We start from the raw sequence: 22,174 nt of genomic DNA on the forward strand, positions 1-22,174 counted from the left end.
ACGGAGAGGGAAAGCGAGGGGAAGGTGGCCGAAGCCGGCCGCAGTCTCTGAGCTCTCCTCCTCCTGATTGTTTTCTCTCAAAGCCATTTCTGTCTGTGTGCGGGCACCCGGAGCCGGCAGAAGTCCCCGTGAAGTCCTTCGGCAGGACGGAGGGCTGCGTGGGCTCCAGTGAGAGAGGGAGTTAGGAGAATCTTATCAAGTAGAGATAGAGCGCTGACGGCATTAAACTAGGATGCTACTTAGTGTCTTTGCTAACTATGGTGCATTGTGCCAATTAACTAAAGCAAGAAGCCTTGGGCCCCTTACCAAGGTCAGTCTCCTAATAAGAGAGCGAGCCTATCTTAAGAAACTGGGAGAAACTGGTCCTGCAGGTGGACAAGAGCCAAGGAGCAACTGAGTCTGTGCAAAGACAAGAGGTCAACTAGCGGTGACGAGGAAGAGTCATCAATCTTCATGCCCACGACCTCCCGTGCTGCCCAGCGCTGAATAAACATACCTACTTTACAATCTCACTGATTGTGGAGTCCCTTTTCCGCAAGTCGCCAGCAGCAGTTTCTTCCGCAGAGGTTTTCCCAGAGCCGCTTCAAAGCTTCCCTCGCGGAGCTGGGGCGTCGCAGGGGGTCATCAAAGCACGCACGTACACACACACACACACACACACACACACACAGGCGTTGTTGTCCAAACAGAAAGTATTTACAACAAATTCGACAAGCGGTTTTTCTCTGCCAGCAGCAAATGCCTGAGGGCCCCTACAGCTTCACAAATCATAGCACAAAGAGCCTAAAGTTCCTCTAAAATTTAGGGAAATAATTCAAAATAGATCTGCTAGGGGAAAACGATCACTGGCGGCAGGGTACACAATACACCCGAGCCTCAGCTCTCCTCCGCAGAGTCAGTGCCCACGCCCAAGTGCGACGCTGACGGCACCCGAACATTTGCTGTAGCAGGCAGCAGAGCCAGCAGCTCAGGGGAGCAATTTTAAAAACCAGGAGGCACTTAAACCAACCCTTAATTGACCCAGTTACTGCAGGAGAGTCCCGACTACTCGCCCTGGAGTCCTACTGTCACCAGCGAAAAGCACCAACCAAAGCTTGGGGGAACTTTGGTACAGCACAAGAGAAGGGAGTGGGGGTAGCGTAGCCGTATCGCAGAGCTGCTGCTTTTCACACCATTTTATCATCCCTGATAATTGAAAGTAAGGCCGGGTGGGCTGACCCCACCACCACCACTCCTGGCAGCATGTTTGGTCCACAACGCTAGAATAATTATTCTGCTCCCTCCCGCCCCTACAGCTTCATCATCTGAAAAGATTACAGTCAAAACAATGGCATACACAAATAAAAGTCAAGAGTTGACATAGTAACTCCGGGATTTGGGTATCAACTGTCCGAGAAATCAGAACACCCAGGCTTCACAATGTGCCCAACATCGAGCTGTGCCAAGGGGGGGCGGAAGGAAGAAGCTTTCCGTTTAAGCCTTCAGAGCATCGCTCCATCACTACGTCAATTCACAGCCACCACAGCGTGCCGATGGACATCTTTCTGTGCCAAAAGAAACAAGTGCTTTGTCCTCTTGATATCAAAGGTAGCCACCTATAGTTACGGAACCATGCACAAGACCTTAACTCTGACCAGCAGGGAAACTTAGGACAACTGAGTGCAGACCCTGCCAATTTCTACCAGTTCCAACTGTGCTTTAAGTCTCATTGCAAAGCCTCAGTTAGAAAAAGGATCACCTCGGGGTATCCAACAAGAAGAAGAGTTGTTTTTTTTTTGTTTTTTTTTGTTTTTTTAATATACCATAGGACTATGCAGTTCAATCATCAATCATCTTGGAAAGCTCAAGGAGGAGGTCATCCTCATCCTTCCCTGGGTCCAAGTCGAGCTCGGCTTCCAGTATGCCGTCTGAGAGTTCCCAAAGTAGCGTCTCTAAATCCTCGTCTACAGATACGGGCGCGTTGCCTGTGGAACTCAGCCGGCGTGTCCTTGCTTCTTCTAGCTGGGAAGAAGCTGAAGTCGAGCTTGAGAACTCCATTGGCTCCACAGATTCTGCCTGGCTTCCAAGATGTGCTTCAGGTCTTGGCAGAGCAAGGAAGAGAACAATCAGTATATGCCATTTCTTAACGGGAAATCCCTTTTCTGCAAACCGGCTCTTAAAACCGTAGCCAACCCCTCCTGCACTTCAATCTTACCCAGGGATTGTTATTCAATTAACCCAGGGCGACATTTAGAGCCCAATATATTAGCAGGTACATTTTTCAGTTTGGGGGTTTCTCTGTGAAGCCAGAGCACCTGGAGTCTAGCAAAGATGGTTCAATTGTTGTAGCAAGAGGCACTTTGCCACCTTGCTTAATTTTCCTGTAAAAATGTTAAGAAGTCTCCATCTGCAAATATCTGTTTGCTAAGTTAGTCATTTTTCCCACGGCACACTCAGCAGAGTTTGCTCCCCACTACAGGAAGCTGATCTGCAGCCATCACTTCCCTCTGCTCTCCCTGCACTCTTGTCACCTGGTATGTTTGTTCGGGTGGCATTCTTGAGGACCAAAAGGCAGAGGACACTACTCATCATTTATCACCTCACGAGGAAGTAGGAGAACTTCACCTCATCCTCATTTAGGTATTCAGACAGAGCAAGAAGTCACTGGAAAGCTGTACCGACTTGCAGCATTTAAAGAAAGTAAGTCTAATTAAGCATTCCTGCTAGCTGCTAGAAAGTCATTTCACGTGACTTATTCCTCTGATGGATTTGGGCTTTAATTATCTCAGAACCCTCCTTTTTTCCCCACGTGTGACAGAACTTATGTTTCACTGGGGATATACACCGATTGAGAAAAAGAACAAGTTGTGGTCATCACCTGTTTTGGGGATTTTCTTCAAGTCTGGTGGCTGGGACATGCTCCAGCGTGGCTGGAACAGCCTAGAAAGCAGCAAAACAGCATTTAGGACTCATGGGTAAAAGATTCCTTACTAGCTTTTTCCTCCATGCTGCTTCTCCTCTGGCATTGCGGAGCCTTAGCCAAAATACAAAACCAAGGTGCTCCTGAAGAAAGTTAATATTCACTTGGAGGTTACTAATGATCTTGTGTCTTTTAAGAACACAGCATTAATGGACAAAATCCTCCACACCAGAGAAATCACAGAATCACAGAGGACTAAGTAAATAGTGCCATTAATCTAATAAATATGGAAGGGTACTACAAGAATTCTGTAGGCAGCTACTGGATTTAAAAGGAAACAGAAAGCCTGTAGAACTTTTGAGTTTTCCATCTTTTCTCCTAGAGGAGGGTGTAAATTTTACAAGGGATCCATTTCTGCATTAGCCCCTGTCCTTACCATAGCTGCTTTTTTGGCTGGAGGTCCCATTGTGTCAGCGTCAGAGGCAGTCCGTGGCTTCACAGCTGCTACAGCAGAGGGAAAACTGCCAGGTGCCTTACGTTTCAGTGCCTTCTTCTTGGGGGAAGCGACTTTCCCATCCCAAGGCTTCGCAAACATGTTAAAGTTGGCTAGAGTAAAAGGAAGAGAGAACTGATACAGTCTTGCTCTGCCTCATGAAAAATCCACGTTCTCTTCCTCATTTCCACGGCCCGTCTACACAGTTAACTGTATTTGGCCAGCAGAATTACACTGCCATTGCCTGGATTCTCAGCAATATCTTCCACATAGTAAACTCCGTCTACCAACAATCCATACAAAGGAACAAAGGAACTGAATAGCTACAGTAAATCATAATCCAGGACGAGGGAAACTCAGACACAGAGCGATCCCAAGTGCAAGCAATACTCTAAGACGTTGTATGAAGTCTAGTAAGATTCACAAATGTTGACAGCTTTTGTATTTAAAGTCTTGCTCCCTCTAGGAAAGGAAAAGCAGCAGGTATAGTAAGACAAGAGAGTGTATGCAACTGTTGTACCAGCTTCCTCTCCCCTGCAGTGATGTCCCACAAAATCTATTAAGTTGTTCTACAAAATCCAAATTTGTAGAGTCATATTCTAGTCTCCCATTCCTGACCTAACATCTGGCTGGCAGGAGAAGAAACGAAAGAAAGCTGGGTACTTGTTTTCTTTGTGTGTTTATTTCCTCGTGTCCCATGAGACAGAGAGAAAGGCTACAATGTGCAGTGCATGCAGCCTTTAAGCCCTCCTTATGTCCCTCACACAATCTCATTTTACAAAGTTGATATAATCTTAACAACGAGGCCTTTGATCCTCTGTCATTTTTGACAGAAACTGGCCCCCCACATTAAGACGCTGAAGCATGCTTTACAAACACATACACGTGTCAAGTTAAGCAACACATGCCAAAGAGGAAGGTGAACTTGAACTCAACGCAGGGAGGACTTCATACCATAAACAGATGGCAGAAAAAAACAGAATACCAAAATTAGACTAAAAAGCCCCTCAATGTGTTAATTTTCTAGTGGGAAATACAGAATACCATCACGTAATTAACGAAAACAGACATGGTTGCATGTTCTGGCCCTTCTTTGCCTTTGAACTTTGCAGCCTTAAACTCTTTTATCCTCTGCATTGAAGGAAAAAGCAAAGCAGATCCTGAGCAAACGGAACTTGCTCAATATGGGAAGCACCTCACCGGGGCAGGTATTAAAGCATCTTATTACCTGATAGCTTTGTGTTCCATAACGATTTCTGCCCGGCTGGGGCAGGTCCAGGTTGTGCTGGGGGAGCTGGCACATTTTCTCCACTCTGCTGCATCCGCAGAGCTTTCTCGCGCTTTATTTCTTCCAGGGTTTTAACACGCACTTCTCCTTCTGGCTTGGCTTTACCTGCCGGCTCCTTCGACTGCACTTTGCTGGGCCCGGAAAGAGTGAGCACGCTCTGCTTCTTGGGCTCACCCTCAATTTTTGCCCCTGCGCTGGGATCTTTGGTTTTACCATGCCATTCAGCCTGGGCTTTGGCTTGACATTCTCGTCTCTGAAGAGCTCTCTCACGACGGATTTCCTCCAGTGTTTTCACATGGACCTCTCCCTTTGGCTTAGCAGCCTTCCCTGTCATCATCAAGAAATGAGAAGCGCCAACATTTAAAGAGAGTCCAACAATAGTTTAAGTCTCCAAAATTTGTCACAGTACTAAGGAAAACTAAGCCTGAGCGTTCCCAATAACGCATCTTAGGACAATAGCCTAACATTCTCCTCCTCCTCTGAGCCACTTGTTGTATTTTGAAGACCAGCCCTATCCAGAGAGAGTTGCTACACAGAAATGCTAGTTTACTTGATTACTTTTTCAGACTGCATTTCAAATTCCTGCTCCCGGCAGTGGCTCTATTCTAATTGTATATGATGGTTCACAGAAGCAGCTTAAAACCTTGACAAGGCACAAGCGGAAAATAAACACACACCTAGAGCCAGATTTCTGATAGTGGCTGTCAGAAGAGCTTCAGCACTCGAGCAAGAGGAATCAGTTCTTTGTTTTCATTTGAATTCCTTTTTAGGGCTGTATGAAAACGGTCTAAGTTCACGGAAAGGAAGAAGGAGAAAGTATATTTAATAGCCAGTTGTTACCTTTCGCAGTACTAGTCCGTTGAGAAGGTAATCCTAGCCTCTCCTTCACAGACTTGGGAACTTGAACTGCAAAACAGAAAAAGACCAAATTAGGGAGGCTGCATAAACGTCAACTTTGTGTTCACATTCAAAAACAAGGCAGGAAAGGTAACTTTGAATCCCGGTGATTAAGACCTCAGCCAACATGCAAAAAGAAACATCGCAGGAAAAGGACAAACAGAAAGCCTAACTACAAAACCCGTGAATCACATCCAGATGCCTGTTTAGTAGCTGTACCTCTCTTTGGTGCTTTGTCAGCATTTCCCGGAACCTCCACCTTCTTCCCCAGCCTTTCAGCAAGGCTACGCTTCACCGGAAGGGCGCTTACATCAGCTTCAGACAGAGAAAACAAGGAATATTTTAAGAACATTTCTTTGCAGGAAGATTTGAGAACAGTCAACCACAAGCTTCTATTTTTCAAGCATATTTTCATAAAATTGCCTTTCAGCTGCTAAATGGTTTTTTTGCCATTTCTGCAGTCAACACAGATCTCCACTGCAACGCATTTTCCTCTCATACGTCAAAAATACTCTTCAATGCAGTCATATAGAGAAGGCGGCACCTAAATAACAGCTCATAAAAAGTTCTTACCCACGGAGGCTTTCCGTTTTCCTTGTTTCTCAGCAAGATCTAGTCGAACCACAGGTTCCTCCCCTAAAACAAAAGTAAAATTTTTCTATTTCATAGAAACCAGTAGCCAATAGAAATAGTATACTGTTAGCCCATGTCCAAAAAAAACCCAGCAAGGCACTGTTTTGACAGCTAAACCACACAAACTCATATTTCAACTATAATTAACTTAGAAAAAGTATCCATAGTCTCAGTGTTTGCCTCAAATTCCAGCTGAATGTAGTCGAGAATGAATCTGAGTCTGCTTGACAGCTATACTTTGTGCAGAACAGAGCTGCATAAGCAAGCAGAATATTATTAGGTACAAATGCTGAGAAATATTCCTTTCTAAGGTGAATGTCTATGGGTAGAAGTACTTCTTCACTTCTTTCCCTTTCAAAGGAATTTGCACAACTCTAAACAATATAATTTATACACAGACTCCTATCGCACTACTGTCCACACGTGCCACTGTCAGCCTCTTTAAAGCTTCAGAAATTGCTTCTTACATAGCACTGTCCTCTAGAGCTCTTTCTTCTCGTTACTCTCCTGTTTTTCAGTTATCCCCCTATTTGCATACTGACACATTTTTTTCTTTCTCCTGCTACTGCACTTAACCTGAGCACCAAAGCTTTCCAGTACAACCAGGGACTTTCAGCATAAAAGCATGTTTTGAACAGAAGGCGGCAGCACCAGGAGGCTAACAGGGGTGAATTGCCTTCCTTCTTGCTTAACCTTCCAGTTTAGGAGTAATGAAATCAAAACAAAAGCATGAATTATTACCTTCCTCTGTAGACAGTGTCACAGTTCTCACCACTGTCCGGACATTTTCCTTTTCCGGAGCAGGAAAAATCATAGAATCGACGGGAGGAAGAGAAGATCTTGAAGGACCTTCTGCTCAGAGCAAGCAAAACATAAGGAAGTTTACCAAACAGAAAAAACTATCACGAAGAACAAAAAACTTTAATTATTCATTACTGTCAAACATACAGTGACCAGAGCATGCAAATAAGAGAGGTGACTAGTTTGCCTCTGGTTGCCCTTGGAATTCCCATCTAGAATACCAGCTGGCTGAGAATCAGGTTGCTCGATGCCCCCAGCTAAACATGGAAGTCTATCCCTCAAGCAGCTCCCAGCCACCATCACCTGCCATTCTGAAGCCAATCAAATTTCACTTCTTTGGCAAAATAGTTGGATTCACCAAAGCATAGCCAGCTACCCGGTATTACTGGAAGAGGTTTTTTTTGAAAGAAAAATCATCACACAGGATGAAGGTGAACCGGGTAAGGAAGCAGGGAATATTAACTCACCACCGTGTCTCTTAGTTTTTTCCTTCATTTTCTGCAATTTGATTTCTTCAAGTGTTTTTATTCCAAAATTCAGACCGTCCTCTGAAAACAGAAAACAGTTAATGAGACTAAGGCTTAGAGGCACTCACTGAGGACCACAGATCCTCAGGCTTCTTAGTGCTCAGGAACTTTCAGAAGTATTTAGAATAAAGCCTGTCAACACTCCTCACAAGTGAAACAACCATAGAATCAATGGCATTTTGCCCCTCCTTTCACCCTTCAGGGTAAAAACTGTAGTTTTAATTTTAATCCATTTACGTGATATTAGATCCCTCTATCGTTAGATATGGCTTTCAACAGTGGTTGCCAGGCTGCACGTGCAGCCATTTAAACTCCATGCTGTGACCCTGTTTTGTTCTCCAAAAGGAAAGAAAAGCAGTTCAACTTTCTGACCCAATGGGCACATGATGGTATCAGGGAGAAATGAGATCATGGAAATAACCGAGTCCATTCAGCACCCCTACATTCTGTTGTGTTTTTACGCCACATTGCTTTTGAGTTAATTGTCAAGTTATCCTGCCGATTTATCCTACTACAGGTGCTGGAATACCTTGTTTAGCAGTAGTAGCACTGGCTTTCCGAGTGGAAATCATCCGTAATCCATTTTGGCCTTCCTCAGCTGGTTGCTGGACGGGAGTTTTAGTTTCTTCTCCTTCCGCAGAAAGCTGGTCTGAAGGGGAAAAATCTATTCAGTTATGCATAGGCCAGATTGTTCGTGATTATGTAGCTCATGCAATGACACTTCAGTCCATGGTTCCTATAAAAAAGTTGGGTTTTTTTTGTTTTTTTTTTTTTTTTTTAATACAGCTACACTGACCTGATGAACTCGTAAGTAGACTACCCTAGGACAAAACATCTAGGACTCTAGATTCTCTCTGCAGCTTTAACTACTACACAACATATTACTCTTCAGACAAAAAAAAAGGAATTTCCTTCCTAGTTTCACATAGAGCTTTACACAACAGACCAGCTAAAGCCAAGAGTGGTTCTAAGCTTTCCTCCAACATTTCAGGTTCTGTCCGCTGACTGCCAGACAAAGCCACCAGTGACCTGAGCGGACTGCCTGCCCTATCGCTAGTCAGACCTCAGGTCATCTGTGATTTATACATTCATTTACAGCACAAATTCCTTCCAAGAACCAAAGACTTACACAATCATTTACAGCACAAATTCCTTCCAGGAACCAAACCATGCTCACCATCATCATCTTCATCATCATCTGCAGCATTGATTACAACTGGAGGGTGTGTAGGGCTTGGGACATTTTCCGAGTTTTCCACTTTCATCACCCGCCTTAGCTATGGAGAGGGATTGGACTGGACAGAAAGTTTGTTTTGCTGCAGTGACATCTGAGCCACTTTCAAATCATCGTCCGCGGACTCAGGCGGACTTGGCAGTGTAGCTAGAGGAAGAGGAGGATCATCAGTAATATGGCAGTTTAAAACTTTGACCACAATGCACGAAGATGGTAGCTAAGGCAGATAACCTGCACAGGCAATGAATGCAGCATCTCCTTTTGCCCATCCCGCCACTGTTTACACCGTGAACAATGACTTGCCTTCAAACAACAACACATCTCCCTGCCACCCAGCAGAAGACGAAACAACAGAAAGCAAACTGCAAGGCAAATATCACACAAAGCAGAGAGAAGCTGAGCATGAAAGCAGAAAACAAATACCAGCAGTACAGCAGCAGTACACTCGGTTTAGCTGACCACCTAGGACTGCAGACCTTTTCCTGCACTCACAAATGAACGGTTACCTGATGTCTCCTACACTATTGGCACCCACTAAGTAATATGCAAAATTAATTCTTCAATACTTAAAGAAAAAGGACCTAAACTCACTCTTGCTTGGTGGTAAGAAGACGCCATCGATGTAACGTCCCTTTGCGTGATGAAAAGCACAGTTGGCTTTCTGACAGCCTACTGGCTGCTTCTCCCAGTAGCAGGGAATCTCAGCGCGCTTTTTCTGAAGACAGAAAGAAAGACAAGCTCGTGATAACATGCACCTAAGGTTTGCAAAGAGATGCACAGTTCCAGGTCACGACAGCGATAGGGCTGTCACAATACAGTGCTGAAACATCATTCCAAAGGTCAGTTTATCACGGAAGTATAGTATTTCCGGGCATATTCACAAAGTTTGCAGAAGCTGTAACCACTATGCACGTTTAGCCTTGTCATCATTCAGTTTGAGAAGACAGGCACTCTCAGACATCAGTTTAGGGTGGGTTAAACTAATACACCCAGGATTATACTAGGATTATTCAGAGGGAAAAAGAACATCTTAAATTGCCTACGTTAACTCTATCCAGAACTACTTCTCGGAGACTTCGTTCTTCTGCACCTTTAACTTTCCCCACTGCTTCCTAGCCCAGGCAGCTAGAACAGCATTATCTGAAGGACTCCGGGACACAAGAGACCTGATAGATCATTATCAAGCCTGCTCTCAGGAGGCTAGTACAGCCTGTTTATTACCCCCCTGCTCCAGCAGCTTTTAGCAGTCTAGTTAGCGGTTATTCTGCATCTGTTGAGAAAATACTGTCGGCGTCTAATAAAAGAAAATCTTGCTAAGACATACCTAAGGCATTGATTTTATTTCCCTCTCCTTCCTCCCACCCCCTCCCCTGCTAACAGAAACCAGTGTAATTCCAAAGCAAAGGACTCTGTCCTGCAAAAGCACAATCAGCACACCTACAGCACTGAAAAATGCTTTTGTTGATTTATTTTGAGAACACATCTTTAGGCACTCACATCGATTTCCATGTGTCTGAATCGGCAGACATTCCTGAAACAACGACCCTCCTGCCACAGCGTGCAGACTGTCTCGTTCCCCAGAGCAGCTTCACAGTGGCGGAAGGAACAGTTGTCTCCCTGTAACCAAAAGGAAACCAACAAGGAAAATATAGTACAGCCTCAAAAACGTCCATGCTACTGCCTCAGGTTGCTACGATTGAATTCAGAATCTATCTGGTTATCACGTTAACCAAAGACCAGTGTGCCTCCTCCTCCTACTCTACCCCTTCCTGAAAAAAAAAGAAAAAAAAAAAAAAACAACAAAAAAACAAAGCAAAGCAAAGCAAAAGAAACCCAGCCATACCTTGGTACAGGTAGAATAGAAATAGAAGTAGCAATCGTCTCCTTGTTTAGACATGCCGACAAGTTCTGATAACAAGCTCGGGTTCTCTCCACAGGGACTTCCTCTGCTCTTGGAGAGAGCTGTCTTCACCCTTGCTTGGGCTGAAAGTCTTCCACTGGCTTGTGATCAGTGAAATCTTCTTTTTAAAAGTAACCCTAAACAAAGTACCAACAAGTGAAAAATAATGAGTAACAAGCATTTTTCCAGCTTTCTTCTGTTCATCAAATTAGTCTCTTGAGGAGAGCAATGCCTTGAAATCAGCTGTTACGGGAACTAACACAATATTAAACTAAAGTTCTGTAAAGCTGCCAGGAGCTTTGTCAGCAAGTGTTCTCTTCCACGTCCTCAATAATATGCCTTGGAGCACATCCGGAAGCCTGAAAAGGGAGTCACTTCTTCAAAAACCACCTGATCATACATGCAAGGCAATGATCAACTATGGCTACGAGTAACTTCTACAGAACGCAGTATGACGCATTAAATAGCACGTTCCAGTCACTGTGGGTCTTCGAGTTCACCTACCTGGACAACCTCAGCAAAGTTATCGATCTTCAAAGACTTCCAGTTAACTTCTCCTGGAGGCCGAACCAACACTGAATCCGTGAATTAATGATAAAGGGGTAGGAAGAATTTGCCTCCTCACTTTGCCAAGGGAGCCTCTCATCCACAATTCAAACATAGGATGTGCTTTTAAACAGCTTATAACTAATGGAGGAAGCAAGTCCATCTGAACACTCTCTCAGACTGGAGACAGCCAGGGTTAGTTAGCTCTTCAAAAAATAAAAACCAAAAAAAAAAACACCACAAAACAAAACAAAAACAAAAAAACCCAGTGCATTTAGAGATGAACTCGTGATTCAAAGTGGCTGCAAAAATGAGGCTCCATCTTCCACAGCCAGAAAATTTGACTTTTTTTTTTTTTTTTTTAATTCAAAATTCAGTATGTTCCAATCTCTGGTCTTCAAGATTTCTTCACCTATTAAGAAAACACTAAAACCTTTCCCCGTCTTTATTACCTGTACAGCAAAAAACACACCAGTGCACAGAAATACACAAATGTGCATACGCATACACACATATGTGTTTAGACACACACACGAGGAGTGAGTGATAGAAAGTTAGCGAGAGCGACAGTGGAAATCAGAAGTTTTGCCTTTTTGACACAGAGAGCGCGTAAAAACTCTCTCATTTTGAGGGAACTAGAAAAAAATGGAGGATCTACCAAATATTTTGATGAGTATGCCTTCGAGGCCAATGCTTTATACCATGAGTGATCTGGGGGCCAGCACACAAATATGCATACATATGTATCACACAGTATCACGGATTTCTAGGTTGGAAGAGACCTCAAGATCATCGAGTCCAACCTCCGACCTAACACTAAGTACTCCACTAAACCATATCGCTAAGCTCTACATCTAAACGTCTTTTAAAGACCTCCAGGGATGGTGACTCCACCACCTCCCTGGGCAGCCCGTTCCAATGCTTAATAACCCTTTCGGTAAAGAAGTACTTCCTAACATCCAACCTAAAACTCCCCTGTCGCAACTTTCGCCCATTCCCCCTCGTCCTGTCACCAGGCACGTAGGAGAACAGACCAACCCCCACCTCTTTACAGCCTCCTTTAAGGTAACTGTAGAGAGCGATAAGGTCGCCCCTGAGCCTCCTCTTCTCCAGGCTGAACAAGCCCAGCTCCCTCAGCCGCTCCTCGTAAGACTTGTTCTCCAGACCCCTCACCAGCTTGGTCGCCCTTCTCTGGACTCGCTCGAGCACGTCCATGTCCTTCCTGTAGCGAGGGGCCCAAAACTGAACACAGTACTCAAGGTGCGGCCTCACCAGAGCCGAGTACAGGGGCACAATCACTTCCCTAGACCTGCTGGCCACACTGCTTCTTATACAGGCCAGGATGCTGTTGGCCTTCTTGGCCACCTGGGCACACTGCTGGCTCATATTCAGCCGACTGTCAACCAACACTCCCAGGTCCTTCTCGGCCAGGCAGCTTTCCAGCCACTCATCTCCCAGCCTGTAGCTCTGCTTGGGGTTGTTGCGCCCCAGGTGCAGGACCCGGCACTTGGCCTTGTTGATCTTCATACAGTTGACCTCAGCCCATCGCTCCAGCCTATCCAGATCAAATATGTACATGCATACAGGATAAACATATCTATACACACAAGCGTGCACAGTATATGTCGTATGGTATCCATATCGAGAACAACTCGTAGCCCTGATCAGACACGTAGAGTTGCAATCAATTAACAGCAGGAAGACAGCAGATCAAGGATACAGCAAGCTTTGAGAGGCAGGGCAATGCTCACTTTGCCAGTGGCATGGCTGCATGATACCAAGAATTTTGAATTAGTTTGATTTTTTGGAAGCAATTTGTTTTCTTTCTGCGCTGTAGCAAATACCACAGGTTTGCCATCACGTGCTGTTCCCTAATCCATATATCCATCATCATCCATTGCTGCAAGATCATGAAAGGTTAGAAAAGATGACTTAGGTCCAATTTAACAGCCAATGATTTTTCAATGACCAGAGCTGCAACAGATTTTATTTAGCCACAAGCAGGTTTTTTTTTTCTGATGTGAAGTCAGATATTTTGATTTTTTTTTAAGACACTAAATGTCATAAAACCTGCAACCAGACCAGATAAAGTTCAAATTAGAGTGATTCTGAAGCCTTTCATTAAAATGCTGCACATTTCTGTGCAAATTATTTCTGACTCTTCTGGACAAAAGCGGATGAAATAGTTCTTACAAATTAATAATAAAAGGTTGGAACCTTTTACTCACACAAACACTAGTGAATTTTCCAGGAAGTATTATTTTGGCAGGGAATTTTCCCAAATCTAAAGTAAAGAGGGGAAAAGTTGGGTTCCCGTATTAGTTGTTGGTTTTGACTGCTTGACAAAGGGAATAAAAACAGTAGTTAAGTGCAAGGTTTCCTTCTCTTCTTTAGTATTGAGAGGAATCGTCACTTCTGACCTTTAGCACCTTCAGAAACACACTTAGTGCCATGCAGATTCCTCTGCATCTACTTCTAAAAATTACTGGTGCTCCTTAGCATGGAAGTTGGACTTGAAATCTTTCCCAGACTGAGCTCTTTTGAATGCCCAAGGAGCTCATCATTTTGCTTGTTGCCTTCCATTTTCCTGAACAGACCCAGAACGCTGTTCAGGATATGAATGGATCTGGTCTAAGGAATGGGAAGAAAGCAAAAACCAAGGATACCTCACAGCCCTAAATGCCATAAAAAGCAGTCTCATTTTAAAAAAGATCTCCAAAGCTTTTTTTTTTTTTTTTTCTCCTTGTTGTGACCCTGCTTTTTAATCACCCAGCATCAGCCTTGCTGCAAAACAGTCTCCGCTGATTTACCTGCTTGTTAAAGCACCCCACAGGCTGCAAGTGTTGTGTGCTAGGTGTCAAATTATATTTAACGGTGCATAGGTAAACCATTCATCTTCCCATGGTCAAAGCACAGAAGAGCCTCCTGCTAACACAGCTCATCCTTGCTGTAACTGCTTTTAAACCTATTTGTTGGTAAGAAAAGAGCTCAGTACACCACCTTCACAGGGCAAAAATTCACATGGAAGAGCAGAAAAACCCAGAAGTGCTTCCTGAACTTCACGTTACCAACAGCACCATCGGATTTAGATCCTTGCCTGGCATCCAGGATGCACGGCCTGCAAGCACTGCTGCGATGTGGAAGTGCCAAGGCAGGTTTTTGGCCTGCCCTAAAACACTTTTTTTTTTTTTTCTTTTACAAACAATACAAAGAGTGTGCCAGGTATGCTGTAATGCCCGTGTGCCAGGTCAATAGAGGATATCCAAACAACAGAGGCGCTTCTCCTAATTTCTGGCGTGAAAACACTTTCACAGCATTCTTTTCACGAAGAAACCCCTCTCTATCTTCTCCAATGCTCCAGGACCTGCTGCAGCTGCAGCGGCTGCGCTGGTACCAGCCGCATCTTTGACAAATCTTTTCAACGGTTCTGCTTTACCTCGGCACAGTTGAGGTCACTCCTCTTCCTCTTCCAGCTGAGGAAGCAGCTTGCGGGCTCTGCCACACGGTCGGTGCAGAAGCGAAAGCTGGGAACACAGCAGTCAAACTCTCACTGCTAACGAAGCCACCAGGGCAGAGGGCTGACACAGACCCGCCAGAGGCGAACCGTACCCGCTCTCCCTCCCGGCTGCGAGGCTCGCCACAGCAGCCCCGACCCGAAGCGCTCACAATGCTTTGCTTGGTGATGTCACCGATGAGTCAGAGTCCCCAGATGAGCATCTGCCTTGCCACTCTTTAATGTTGGTGTTGTTTTTTGGTTGGTTGCTTGCTTGCTTTTGAAACTTATGTAGGTTATGGTAAACCTTCAGGTAAACCACAGATCAATGGGGAAGAAGTCCCACACGAGGGAAGGCCGTGCATTTCTTCCAGGCAATGGCGCATTCTTTAACATGCTGCATTCGACAAAGAAGCTCTCTCCATTTTGCGCAGTGGCAACAGGCACGACTGCAACACACGCACGTGTAGGCAGCACCTGCAGGTCCCAAACCATTAACCAATTTTTAGATAGCACCAATTTTTTATGTAGTTGCTTTCCCTTCATCCATAACCCCTTTTTTCCTTTCTTTATATCGGGTGGCTCTCCTCCATTGTTCTGTCATTTTACTCCCCAGTGTCTGAGCAGGCACTGGGAATCGTTTCCAGAGGAAGGGTACTGCTGAAGCTACAACATTTACTCTCAGGGAAAAGAGAGTATGTGAAAGAATACATACTTCCTTTCTTTTTCCTGTTGTTTTTTTTTTTAAATCTCTGAAATCAACGCTGCGGCCTGGCAGCAAATAACTATGGGAGTAATGATGATTCCTCATCCTCACTGTAACGTTGTAGTTAATGTCATAAAGAAGCAATTTCCCCAGGCAGTGGCCATTTGAGATGGGAAGGGGCAGTAAGAGGAAGTTTTCCTTAGACTAGCTCTTCCCCCAGAACACCTCGCCATCCAGCAACAAATTCAATTCACCTGCTCCGCCTGATCAGTCAAACGCGCGTCCGACTCCAGCACACGTCACAGCGGTGGTTCTGACGTGGTTTGAGAATCACCTATCCGCAGAATATCTCGGGTTTGTACACTCAAATAACGCAGTCTTTTCCAAATAAGGCCCAGAGCTCACACTCCGAGTGCAGCCTAACAGCACCAGAGGGCCGGTAGGCTAAACATTCCCATCCTGGCAACAGGACTGACCCGGGCAACAGTAAGCATCCCTTCTGCACTTTCGTCGTGAACATCAACATAAGGAAACAGAGACCTCCTCGATCCAAGTTTGAAGAAACAAACACAAAGGTCACCCAAGCGGGTTGTTTTCAGCAAACTAACGGAGAAATTAAGGTGACAACCGCGTGCATCCAGAGTTAGTCAGATCCCGAAGGCAGTTCCTTTGGGAAACGCAGGAGCAGCGCGCCAGATGACGGCTACCTTACAGCGCACCCCTCAGAGGCACTGCTACGAAAGGAAGGCAGAAGGTTGGAACTCAAAATAACTCGCAAGGCGCCCGTTAAGGGGGAAGCTTTAATTTCCTGAGCAGAACCTCCCCCCTGAAGGCAGCCCAGGGACTCTTTGCTTCCCTAGGGAGACGGCAGGGACGGGGCAGGGCGGTGGGATGGAGGGACACAGGGCCAGATGGACGGCCAGACGGCCGGATGGATGGACAGACGGACGGCCAGACGGCCCAAAAGGCCTGAGCAAGGGCTGAGGAGCGGGAGGGAAGGGCAGGGCGAGGGGAAGGGGAAGGGCGGCCCTGGGCCTGACAGGGCACCTTGGGCCTAACCCCGGGCAGCAGCTCCCCATCTCACAGGGCCCACGGGGGGCTGCCTGTAACAGGAGATGCGGGCAGGTAAATTTTACAAGCACTGCATCACAAATACCCTGCAACACCTGAACTATTCACTGGGACAGCCTCCTTCCTCACCTCCTGAAAGCTCCAGCTGGCAAACCAAGGACAAAATGAAAGGCAGATGTGGAGGACCTCGTAAGATACTGTTTTGTTCCCTACGTGCCCACTGCTGGTGACACGTAATGCCTCCTGTTCCCAAACGACATCGGCACGTTACATCTTTACTACATGCTGAAAGGAACTCAGCAACTTGAACACAACTTAGAATTACCCATCCCAGCAGCAGGCTGTCCAGCTGAAGCTGCTTTAGCCAATCAAGTGTGTCATGCTGCCCCTCAAAGGTTTCTTCCTGGGAACGTCTGCTGTGACACTCCTGACGTATTACTTCTCGGAATGGCAGAACTGCGCTGGGTAGGCCCCACAGCAAGACTCGTATTTCTGTCCTTCCCTTTCAGGAAAGGATCTCCCACCTTGAATTTATTAATTTTCATGATGATGATACACAAATTGAAGTTTTGAAAAACTGAATGCTGATTAACAGATTTCTAGCACAGCCTGTGCATCAAAATTCATTTCTCTCCATTTAGGTAATCTTAGTTTCTGAGTTACAGTTACAGTCAAAATTTTTCTTCTTCGATTTTTTTCTTTTTCTTTTTTTTTTTTTTTTTTTGTGATCAGAAAAACGAGGGGACTGGCTGTCCCAAGTCAGCCGGGGAACTTCTCTTTGGTCGATGCATCAAGCAACTCAGCTCTCTTGGGGAAACTTAAATAGAAAAGACAGATCTCCAAACGGATAAAAAAAATAAATCAAATGATAAAAACCCAACCGACACATCTGATACCCCAGCTTATTGAACAGCACAAGGGTTTAATCTACAGGCTCTGTCCAAAGCAGCAAGAAGTGACAGATTTAATCCAAACCAGTTGCCCGCTCTCACTCTCTGATCTGGAGACGTTATTGGACAAGCATGCATAGCAGTAACACTTGTAAACACTGGGTTACTGCACCACAGCCCCAAATCCCTCACGGGCCCACTAAGATACTTTTACTGACTGATCCACAATAAACACTCCCAAAAAGATTCTCAACAAGCTAAACCCTGTTTAGAAAGAATCTGAGGAACCTGTCACTGCAGCAACAAAGGGCTGCAATTGTATGCAAAATCTCCAACACCCTCCTTAGCACCCTGCTAGCTCAAGGACTGTGTGGGGCTTCCGTGCCCTGAACGAGTCCACCCTGGCCACATAACGCAGATGTAATGGTCAAGAAAGCACATAGCGTTATCGAAACTTATCAGATCCACAGCAAAAAGAAAAGCCCACGCTTCTATATTTCTCCTCCTTCTCCATTCACAGAAGGAAGAGACTGAAAACAGGCAGATTTGTGGTTTACATTTACAGTTAATGTGAAAAATGGCTATTTGTGAAATAAATCACGTATTGTTTCAAGCTACAAACAACTCGCTCCCACAAAGGAAAGACTTTTGACCTCAGCATGCAACCCCAGTTACAAATAACTTCCTATCTACCAGTGGGCCGCGTTCCCCTGGCACTCAGTCACTCCGCAGCACGGCAGCCACCTTTGTTCTAAGGATGGCAAATTCTACTTAGAAACGCTCTGTAGAAGAGTGATGTTGTCCCCTTTTAACACGATCCAGCCTGCAGCAAAGAGAAGGGAAAGAGGGGATTAGAGAGAGCCCAGAACCTGAGAATAATCTCGTGTTTTCAGAAAGTGTTTTGTGTGGTTGAGCAGGGTTTTGCCCATCATGCAGAGTGCAGGCCGCCTGGTATTACACGTTTCAAAGACCAGAACTGGTCTCAGGCAGGGACAGATTCTCCTTCATCCAGCAAAATCAGCAGCTCAAAAATCATCAGGGACAGAGATGTAGCCAGGAATTGCTCACTGAACTTCAACAGCAAGGCTCGTCACACGCTTGGTACGTCTCAGTGCTGCTACCTAGAAGGCTCACCCGGGCAGGTTTCAGACCGCGCGTCACTCGGGTTGCACAGACACACGACACACCCAGCTGTTTCCTTGATTTTGCCTTGGAGTGAATCTCCTCTGCGTCGTCCAGCGCCAAATTCACGTACTCGTCAAAGCCCTAGAAATCGGCAACAGTGGCAATTAGTTCAGCAACAACACGAACCATCGTCAGCTGTGCTGACCCAGGCTGGACAACGAAGACTAATTGTTAGAGAAGCACGATTTCTTTTTTCCCTTGGGCTAGTTTTTCTTGACAAGAAAAAATAGGATTGTGAATGAGGGAAAACAAACTAACGATGTAACGTGGGGTCGTGCTGACACTCACGATGATGCAGCCTTCTATCCGCACGTTCACTTGCTCAGCCACACCTGGATCCTCGAGCTCTGCAGAACGAAGGAGGAGAGTAAATTGGAACACAAACACCGCGAGCAGTTTTGTTCTCTCTCGTGTGTTCAGAAATACCCGCTAACCATAGCCGCTAGAGCTCCCAAAAACTCCAAGGAGCAACTCTCAGGGGCAGTTTCAATTAACAGTCTGACATTTTAGAGTCTTATATGACTGGGTGAATACTACACGTTTGCTGAAGGACACGTTTCCAGTCACAAGGGAACACTCCTGCACGCCCGGCTGCACGATCCCACTCCCGTTAACACGAGGGGGAAACGCCGGGCTGCGCAGCAGCTCCTTGTACCCACCACCACGCCGCACAGCTCTCCATTCCCCACAAACCTGCCCCGAGCAACGGGTGGGAGCCGAAAACTCAGCGAGGGAGATCCCCGGACCCTCCCCGCTCCCCCCACCCCCTCCAAATCCCCATCCCCATCCCCTCCCCGTCCTCTCCCCGCGCTACTCACGCTCTGCAGGTAGCGGAAGATGAGGTTCTGGGGCACTGCATGAAGGGCTCAGCACGGGGACAAGAGCTCCAGGCCCGGGACAAGGCCTCAAGACAAGGCCTCAAACCCTGCAACGAGGCCCCAGGGCCCCGGGACAAGGCCTCAAGGTCCGGGCCGAGACCCCTGAGGCCCGGGCCGCCCCCCACCCGCTCCCCCGTCGCTCCCCGGCCGCAGGAAGGCTACGATGGGCTGCACCATCACCGTCTGCACCTTCTGGTCCTGCCCGCGGTACGCCATGGCTGCCGCCGCCTCGCTGCTCCCGCCGCCCCTGCTGGGCCGCCTCCGGAAGCCCCTGAGGCCGGGCGGGAGCGCACAAGGGACGCTGGGATGCTGGAGGAGCGTGGGGGGCCGCTCTAGCAGGCCGGGAGGACCGCGTCTCTATGGTCGCAGGCAGGAGTCCCTGCGCCAGCTTTATTGGTGAGCAGCGAGGCTGGGGGGGGAGGGGGGCAAGACAGCCTTAAATAAAATACAAATATAAAAAGTGTTATAAATGGCTGTTATAAATCCAAATAGGATTACAATCAAAGTTTACAATTTATTAAACGAATAGAGGCAAGCAAGCAGCGCTGGGTGCGCCGGGAGTCTCTGCTCCCCCAGGACGCACACCTGTTACGTAAGGCGGCTGGTTTTGATGCTCCCAGGCTAATACATATTCATTACTACTTCGAGAAGAGGCAGGGTTATTAGAATTGGTTTCCGGAATCCGAAACCCCTCCCAGGGGCGCCTGCGTATCAGTCTCTGGTGGTCTCTCGGGGCTTGCTCGGGCTGAATGCTGGTTGTCTTCCTCCCAGGCTTTTGTCCTTCAATTGTCCTTCATCCCCCCCTTCCTCCTCGTTTGGGAGCCTCTGCGCCGGATTTCAGAAACTCTAGCAACATCCCCTGCAGTAGTCAGCACTTTTCCCTAAAAACCCCTTTGTTCTCTTATCACCTAGACCCGGGCCTCGATGTTAACCCTTCAAATCCCTTAGTGACACGAATTGCTGGACCATTCCTTACAAAAGGAAGGATAAAATATGTAGAGGAGCAATGGCACACGCGAAAGCCCAGCGCCGCGGGCAGAGGCAGCGAAGGTTGACGGCAGAACAGTGCTCGGTTTGAACACGGAGAGGGAAAGCGAGGGGAAGGTGGCCGAAGCCGGCCGCAGTCTCTGAGCTCTCCTCCTCCTGATTGTTTTCTCTCAAAGCCATTTCTGTCTGTGTGCGGGCACCCGGAGCCGGCAGAAGTCCCCGTGAAGTCCTTCGGCAGGACGGAGGGCTGCGTGGGCTCCAGTGAGAGAGGGAGTTAGGAGAATCTTATCAAGTAGAGATAGAGCGCTGACGGCATTAAACTAGGATGCTACTTAGTGTCTTTGCTAACTATGGTGCATTGTGCCAATTAACTAAAGCAAGAAGCCTTGGGCCCCTTACCAAGGTCAGTCTCCTAATAAGAGAGCGAGCCTATCTTAAGAAACTGGGAGAAACTGGTCCTGCAGGTGGACAAGAGCCAAGGAGCAACTGAGTCTGTGCAAAGACAAGAGGTCAACTAGCGGTGACGAGGAAGAGTCATCAATCTTCATGCCCACGACCTCCCGTGCTGCCCAGCGCTGAATAAACATACCTACTTTACAATCTCACTGATTGTGGAGTCCCTTTTCCGCAAGTCGCCAGCAGCAGTTTCTTCCGCAGAGGTTTTCCCAGAGCCGCTTCAAAGCTTCCCTCGCGGAGCTGGGGCGTCGCAGGGGGTCATCAAAGCACGCACGTACACACACACACACACACACACACACACACAGGCGTTGTTGTCCAAACAGAAAGTATTTACAACAAATTCGACAAGCGGTTTTTCTCTGCCAGCAGCAAATGCCTGAGGGCCCCTACAGCTTCACAAATCATAGCACAAAGAGCCTAAAGTTCCTCTAAAATTTAGGGAAATAATTCAAAATAGATCTGCTAGGGGAAAACGATCACTGGCGGCAGGGTACACAATACACCCGAGCCTCAGCTCTCCTCCGCAGAGTCAGTGCCCACGCCCAAGTGCGACGCTGACGGCACCCGAACATTTGCTGTAGCAGGCAGCAGAGCCAGCAGCTCAGGGGAGCAATTTTAAAAACCAGGAGGCACTTAAACCAACCCTTAATTGACCCAGTTACTGCAGGAGAGTCCCGACTACTCGCCCTGGAGTCCTACTGTCACCAGCGAAAAGCACCAACCAAAGCTTGGGGGAACTTTGGTACAGCACAAGAGAAGGGAGTGGGGGTAGCGTAGCCGTATCGCAGAGCTGCTGCTTTTCACACCATTTTATCATCCCTGATAATTGAAAGTAAGGCCGGGTGGGCTGACCCCACCACCACCACTCCTGGCAGCATGTTTGGTCCACAACGCTAGAATAATTATTCTGCTCCCTCCCGCCCCTACAGCTTCATCATCTGAAAAGATTACAGTCAAAACAATGGCATACACAAATAAAAGTCAAGAGTTGACATAGTAACTCCGGGATTTGGGTATCAACTGTCCGAGAAATCAGAACACCCAGGCTTCACAATGTGCCCAACATCGAGCTGTGCCAAGGGGGGGCGGAAGGAAGAAGCTTTCCGTTTAAGCCTTCAGAGCATCGCTCCATCACTACGTCAATTCACAGCCACCACAGCGTGCCGATGGACATCTTTCTGTGCCAAAAGAAACAAGTGCTTTGTCCTCTTGATATCAAAGGTAGCCACCTATAGTTACGGAACCATGCACAAGACCTTAACTCTGACCAGCAGGAAAACTTAGGAC

General features: G+C 46.7%; 1 long non-coding RNA gene and 1 pseudogene across 2 annotated transcripts; both read right to left on the reverse strand.

The window, feature by feature from the left end:
* Positions 1-1,812: 1,812 nt before the first annotated feature.
* On the reverse strand, positions 1,813-10,707 carry LOC310899828 (zinc finger CCCH domain-containing protein 11A-like; annotated as a pseudogene). Its single transcript has 14 exons — positions 10,616-10,707; positions 10,270-10,389; positions 9,364-9,487; positions 8,716-8,919; positions 8,068-8,187; positions 7,479-7,559; positions 6,952-7,062; positions 6,151-6,213; positions 5,797-5,892; positions 5,521-5,586; positions 4,621-5,007; positions 3,336-3,505; positions 2,858-2,919; positions 1,813-2,080 (listed from the first exon to the last, which is right to left on the reverse strand). The product of its transcript is annotated as a zinc finger CCCH domain-containing protein 11A-like (transcript).
* Positions 10,708-18,576: 7,869 nt separating this feature from the next.
* On the reverse strand, positions 18,577-19,652 carry LOC310899707. The gene is made up of 3 exons (XR_014584592.1): positions 19,382-19,652; positions 18,852-18,910; positions 18,577-18,644 (listed from the first exon to the last, which is right to left on the reverse strand). It is a non-coding gene; the product is annotated as an uncharacterized lncRNA (long non-coding RNA).
* Positions 19,653-22,174: the final 2,522 nt, after the last annotated feature.

The sequence above is a fragment of the Anser anser genome, assembly GCF_964211835.1.
Source record: "Anser anser genome assembly, chromosome: 5".
Lineage (NCBI taxonomy): Eukaryota > Metazoa > Chordata > Aves > Anseriformes > Anatidae > Anser > Anser anser.